We start from the raw sequence: 7,594 nt of genomic DNA on the forward strand, positions 1-7,594 counted from the left end.
CAACGATGTCTACATATATTTCAGGATGTAATCAGAATTCATGTGAACATTTTAAAAACATAGCTTGTCCCAAAAAAGTGGTCTCTTGGCACAACTTATGGGGTAAATTGAACTGAGGGACAGGGTAAGTTGAGCCACCTTGAGGTAAGTTGGTGATGGTGTCCTGTGAGAGTGGGTGATGATGCTGGTAGGTCAAAGTTTAATTCATGGAATGGGGGTGTGGTATATTGTATACCTTAAATGTATGCCTCTTTTCAGAAATACAGTGCATTCGGAAAGTATTCAGATTCCTTGACTTTTTCCACAATTTGTTACGTTACAACCTTATTCTAAAATGGATTCAATTGTTTTTCCCCCTCATTAATCTACACACAATACCCCATAATGATGAAGCAAAACAGGTTTGTAGAAATGTTTGCAAATGTTTGTTTTTTTAATTAAAAAATGAAGTATTACATTTACATAAGTATTCAGACTCTTTACTCAGTACTTTGTTGAAGCACCTTTTGCAGCGATTACAGTCTCGAGTCTTCTTGGGTATGACAATACAAGCTTGGCACACCTGTATTTGGGGAGTTTCTCCCGTTCTTCTCTGAAGATCCTCTCAAGTTCTGTCAGGTTGGATCGGAAGCGTTGCTGTACGGCTATTTTCAGGTCTCTCCAGAGATGTTAGATCGGGTTCAAATCCGGGCTCTGGCTGAGCCACTGAAAGACTTTCAGAGACTTATCCTGAAGTCACTCCTGCGTTGTCTTGGCTGTGTGTTTAGGGTCGTTGTCTTGGCTGTGTGCTTAGGGTCGTTGTCTTGGCTGTGTGCTTAGGGTCGTTGTCCTGTTGGAAGTGAGCCTTTACCCCAGTCTGAGGTCCTGAGCGCTCTGGAGCAGGTTTTCATCAAGGATCTCTCTGTACTTTGCTCCATTCATCTTTCCCTTGACCCTGACTAGTCTCCCAGTCCCTGCCACTGAAAAACATCCCCACAACATGATTCTGCCACCACTATGCTTCACAGTAGGGATGGTGGCAGGTTTCCTTCAATCTTTGTTTCATCAGACCAGAGAATCTTGTTTCTCATGGTCTGAGAGTCCTTTAGGTGCCTTTTGGCAAACTCCAAGTGGGCTGTCATGTGCCTTTTACTGAGGAGTGGCTTCCACCTGGCCACTCTACAATAAAGGCCTGATTGGTGGAGTGCTGCAGAGATGGTTGTCCTTCTGGAAGGTTCTCCCATCTCCACAGTGGAACTCTGGAGCTCTGTCAGAGTGACCATCGGGTTCTTGGTCACCTCCCTGTCCAAGGTCCTTCTCCCCCGATTGCTCAGTTTGTGTTCTTGGAGACCATCAAGGGTGCACCGTCATAGCATGCCACCTTTCCAACAAGTCAGTTCGTCAAATTTCTGCCTTGCTAGAGCTGCCTCGGTCAACTATAAGTGCTGTTGTTGTGAAGTGGAAGAGTCTAGGAGCAACAATGGCTCAGCCGCGAAGTGGTAGGCCACAAAAGCTCACAGAACGAGACAGCCGAGTGCTGAAAAATCGTCTGTCCTCGGTTGCAACACTCACTACTGAGTTCCAAATTGTCTCTCGAAGCAACGTCAGCACAAAACTGTTTGTCGGGAGCTTCATGAAATGGGTTTCCATGGCCAATCAGCTGCACACAAGCCTAAGATCATCATACGCAAAGCCAGGCATCGGCTGGAGAGGTGTAAAGCTCGCCGACATTGGACTATGGAAACACATTCTCTTTACCATCTGGCAGTCCGACGGATAAATCTGGGTTTGGCTGATGCCAGGAGAACCCTACCTGCCCCAATGCATAGTGCCAACTGTATAGTTTGGTGGAGGAGAAATAATGGTCTGGGGTGGTTTTTCATGGTTCTGGCAAGGCCCCTTAGTTCCAGTGAAAGAAAATCTTAACACTACAGCGTTACGATTGACATTGTAGACGATTCTGTGCTTCCAACTTTGTAGCAACAGGGAAGGCCCTTTCCTGTTTCAGCAAGACAATACCCCCGTGCACAGTGCAAGGTCCATACAAAAATGGGTGGTTGAGATCGGTGTGGAAGAACTTGACTGGCCTGCACAGAACACTGTATTGGCCTGAACTGACCCTGGATAAGTACGAGAAACTTCATACATGTTGAGGTTTATGTTTGCAGATGAAGACTCTCAGAGTCATCCAGTCCTCTTCCCTGAATGCCCTGGATGACGCACATCTGAAGGATCAGTTCAATAATGCTCCATTTAGAGGGTGTGGGAGAGAGAGATTGAGAAAATGAACGAGCAAGAGAAGGAGAGAAAGAGGGAGAGGAGAGAGCTCAATGTGAGGGTTTGACAAAGAGCCTGCAGGTTGGTTGGGTGTCTCACATGGTGAGGGTGAGGGAGCTGAGCATCAGTAGAGCCTTTCTAACACAGAGAAAATGTCATAAACTAAAAATAGTGAGAAAACGCAATCATGGGAAGTGTTGCGTGTGTCACAAGGTCTCCTTTCTCAGGGTAGAGAAGAAGAATTCAAGAAGAAAATAAGATCTCTCTCTCTCTCATACGCTTTCTTTCTCTCTCTCGCGCTCACACTTTCTTTCTCTCTCTCACGCTTTCTTTTTCTCTCTCTCATACACACGCACCTGGTCACTTGGTTTAAACCAGGCTGTACTGCAGAGAGTTTATTGTTGGTTTAAACCAGGCTGTACTGCAGAGAGTTTATTGTTGGCTTAAACCAGGCTGTTCTGCAGAGAGTTTACTGTTGGTTTAAACCAGGCTGTACTGCAGAGAGTTTACTGTTGGTTTAAACCAGGCTGTTCTGCAGAGAGTTTACTGTTGGTTTAAACCAGGCTGTACTGCAGAGAGTTTACTGTTGGTTTAAACCAGGCTGTACTGCAGAGAGTTTACTGTTGGTTTAAACCAGGCTGTACTGCAGAGAGTTTACTGTTGGTTTAAACCAGGCTGTACTACAGAGAGTTTACTGTTGGTTTAAACCAGACTGTACTGCAGAGAGTTTAATGTTGGTTTAAACCAGGCTGTACTGCAGAGAGTTTAATATTGGTTTAAACCAGACTGTACTGCAGAGAGTTTAATGTTGGTTTAAACCAGACTGTACTGCAGAGAGTTTAATGTTGGTTTAAACCAGACTGTACTGCAGAGAGTTTATTGTTGGCTTAAACCAGGCTGTACTACAGAGAGTTTACTGTTGGTTTAAACCAGGCTGTACTGCAGAGAGTTTAATGTTGGTTTAAACCAGGCTGTACTGCAGAGAGTTTAATGTTGGTTTAAACCAGACTGTACTGCAGAGAGTTTAATGTTGGTTTAAACCAGACTGTTCTGCAGAGTGTTTAATGTTGGTTTAAACCAGGCTGTACTACAGAGAGTTTACTGTTGGTTTAAACCAGGCTGTACTACAGAGAGTTTAATGTTGGTTTAAACCAGGCTGTTCTGCAGAGAGTTTAATGTCGGTTTAAGTGGTCTACTTAACACAGTAGCTGCAAACATTTACATTTGAGTCGTTTAGCAGACACTCTTATCCAGAGCGATTTACAGTTAGTGCAGCACAGCCAGTGCTAGTAGGAAAAGACAAGTGCATCATTCATTTTTTTAGACTGAGACGTCTTATTTAAGATGCATGGAGTACTCCCTTATTGCCCTCTGTCTGTTCCTCTCTGATACTGCCTGGGTTGGATGATATGCATCATTAGGCTGCTACTTTCTATCATACCTTTTATATATTCCATTGAATTGCGGGCAGCAAACCGTGAGAGGTTTAGATAAGACAAGACAAACGTTCCAATAGTCCAAAACACTGTCAAACTCACACAATTAAATGTGCATGTGCATCAGGCGCTCGTCTGTAGAGACATACAGTCAGTGTTGCAGTGTTAACACAGCCATTACCAAGTCACAGGTAGCTCGGATGAGAAGATGACCTCTGTCTATACATAGATCTGTTTTCTCCGGTGAACTTTAAGTTACGATTGAATGCTGAGATGATTGTGGTCGTTCGTTGTTGCCGTGTGCTTTTGATGTGTTTAAATGGGTGGCAGTGGTTGAAAAGGGAGGTCTGAGACGGAATAAGAACACGTGAGAATGTCATCAGGAAGAGGAAGAGATAGCATCCCCTCTGCTACCGCAGCAAAATGGAGGCCAGGGTGTTGATGTAAGCAGACATACCAGCCCTTCCAGATAACACTGACTGCTGTCTGCTTTCTCTTCATGATAGTGCTGTGTGTGTGTGTGTGTGTGTGTGTGTGTGTGTGTGTGTGTGTGTGTGTGTGTGTGTGTGTGTGTGTGTGTGTGTGTGTGTGTGTGTGTGTGTGTGTGTGTGTGTGTGTGTGTGTGTGTGTACAAAGATGTATTACTGTAAGACAAAGAGGTGAAATGTGCATCCTAAGTTTGGTTGTTCGGTCTTTTCTAGGCTAAAAAGCACATCATTATGAAAAACATGACAGTGCATCCACAGAGCTGAGCTGTCAATCAATAAGTCTGACCTTTTAACCTTCTAACCAACGTTTAAACTTTGCCCCCAGGACAGCCAGGAATGGACTCCTCTGAACTCAACAGATTTCGCTCTCTCTCTTTCTCTCCCGCCTTTTTTCTGAGTGATGTTGAACTCAGACAACTCTCCCTCCCTCTCTCTCTGCCTCTCTCTTTCCGTCTGTCTCTGGTTCCACCATCAAACGCCTGTTTATGAGCTTTACAGCAAAAACACTCTTTTTATGTTTCCTTTTCTTTTCATGTCTCCTCCTCTCACCGTGGCAGCAGAGTTCACAGGGCTGCCAGACTGTTACTGGAGTACAGCGTGGCGACAGTCCCCCTCTCCTCTCTCTCTCATCTTTAATAGCAAAGGGATTTGAACTAATTAAAGTTTCATTGGGAAATAGTTGTTCCTTCTGTTGGGTTAACAAAACAGAAACGCTCTCCCATTCATAGGGAGGTTACCTCTGGTCTTTCAGGAAAACACAGAGGACACAAGAGATGTCAATGGCCTCCAACATTGACCTCTGTTAGACACGTCTTACCTGTTCTTTTAGAAACACGCTGCCATGGCTGTGATGTACTGTAGGAGTGACACTACCTGTTGAAAGACAATACATAAAACCTGAAATGAAATTTAGACAGTCATGTAAGTCACAAATCAGGATTCTTGAAGAAGTAGCCTATGATCTGCAATGGCAGCCAAATCCCAGTGAACGGAGGTGAATGGAGCTGAACGGAACTGAATGGAGCTGAACGGAACTGAATGGAGCTGAATGGAACTCTGAATGGTTGGTTCTCACGTGTAACCGAGGCTTCTTCCTGGTCTCTTTGATTACATAACCTGTGCTGTGATGTGTTTTATCTCATTCTAGCATTATGCTGGTCTCCTCCATTCGATTAACTTCCTTTCGCTGAGGCTTCAATTAGTCCCTCCTTTCTTCCTTCCTCTCCACCATAATCACATCCAATTAGAACGCTGTAATTACCTCGTTGCCCAGACAGGCCTGATTGGCTGGTCAAAGAGCCCAGATACTGTAAGAGGCCTGGAGGCAGTTTGCTGATATTTTCTCATTTGTGATTAACCTATGCTCCAACCTTAGGTTCAAACCTCATTTACCAAAGGGCTACTGCAAAGCGCTACCTAATGTCCACATCATTTCAAAACTCTATGACAACCCTGAGGCTACGGACAGGAACAAGTCAAAGAGATCCCGCTACGACCACCGCGGAGTCATCAAATTAGGAAAAGGACAATATATGAGTACGGTGGAATCATATTACACAGGTTCCAACTTTCGCCACATGTGGCAGGGGCGACAGTCCATTACGGATTACAAAGGAAGACCCAACGGTGATCTGCCTAATGAGGCCCAATTCATTTTATGCACGCTTTGACAATAACAACACCGTACTGTGCGTGACAGAGGACTGGGTGACCTCGCTCTCCGAGGCCGACGCGAGTATAGTCTGTAATCAGGTCAACATTTCCAAGGCCAGGGCACCAGACAGTATTCCAGGTTGCGTTCTCAGAGCATGCGTAAATCAGCTGGCAGTCAAATTCACTGTCATTTTCAACCTCTCCTAGTCTGTATCTCCCACTAACATCATTCCTGTTCTCAAGAACTCTAAGAACTCTAACAACTCTAAGGCTTCATGCCCCAATGACCACTCCCCTGTAGCAAGTAGCTTTTTCATTTCTCATGTTCTTATTTCTTATTTTTTGTTTCTTGTGTGGTTTTATTCTACTTTATTTTTTGTGCGGCTTTGATATTGATTACTCCGTTGTTGGGTTTGGAGCAACAAAGGCATTTCACTGTACTTTTGCACATGACATTAAAAGTTGAAACTTGAAAAACGTGATAAGGAATTCCATTCCAAGCCATTCCTTTATCTGAATCACGTTGTGCAGCTGGGTGTGTTGTCAGTGGTGATGGCTGGGGGGCCTCATTCCACCAGGCCTTGACCAGGCAGCTATCTTTCTCAGGAAGAAGCACACAACTCTCAGCTGACAAACACACACAGCAGTTCACACACCTCACAGCCTCAACAGGGGGGTGCTCTATCTTGCCCTCTCACACACACACATACAGTATATATATGCACACACACACATGCACACGGTCATACACACACACACAGTATATACAGTGCCTTCGGAAAGTATTCAGACCCCCTTGACCTTTTCCACATGTTGTTACGTTGCAGCTTTATTCTAAAATTGATTAAATAAAGAATGTTCCTCATCAATCTACATAAAATACCCCATAATGACAAAGCAAATACGCTTTTTTTTATGTTTGTTTATAAAATATAGCAAACAGAATATCTTATTTATATAAGTATTCTGACACTTTGCTATGAGATTCAAAATTGACCTCAAGTGCATCCTGTTTCCATTGATCATTGTTGAGATGTTTCTACAACTTGACTGGAGTCCACCTTTAGTAAATTCAATAGATTGGACATGATTTTGAAAGGCACAGACCTGAGGTCCCACAGTTGACAGTGCATGTCAGAGCAAAAACCAAGCCATGAGGTCGAAGGAATTGTCCGTGGAGCTCCGAGACAGGTTTGTGTCGAGGCACAGATCTGGGGAATGGTACCAAAATATTTCTGCAGCATTGTCGGTCCCCAAGAACACAAACTGAGCAATTGGGGGAGAAGGGTCTTGGTCAAAGAGGTGAACCAGATGGTCACTCAGAGAGCTCCAGAGTTCCTCTGTGGAGATGGGAGAACCTTCCAGAAGGACAACCATCTCTGCAGCACTCCACCAATCACGCCTTTATGGTAGAGTGGCCAGACAGAAGCCACTCCTCAGTAAAAGGCACATGACAGCCCGCTTAGAGTTTGCTAAAAGGCACCTAAAGACTCTCAGACAATGAGAAACAAGATTCTCTGGTCTGATGAAACCAAGATTGATCTCATTGGCCTGAATGCCAAACATGGCACCATGGAGGAAACATGGAACCATCTCTATGGTGAAGCATAGTGGTAGCAGCATCTTGTTGTGGGGATGTTTTTCAGTGGCAGGGACTGGGAGACTAGTCAGGGTCAAGGGAAAGATGAATGGAGCAAAGTACAGAGAGATCCTTGATGAAAATCTGCTCCTGAACACTCAGGACCTCAGACTGGGGTGAAT

The sequence above is a fragment of the Oncorhynchus nerka genome, linkage group LG14 (genome assembly GCF_034236695.1).
Source record: "Oncorhynchus nerka isolate Pitt River linkage group LG14, Oner_Uvic_2.0, whole genome shotgun sequence".
Taxonomy (NCBI): domain Eukaryota; kingdom Metazoa; phylum Chordata; class Actinopteri; order Salmoniformes; family Salmonidae; genus Oncorhynchus; species Oncorhynchus nerka.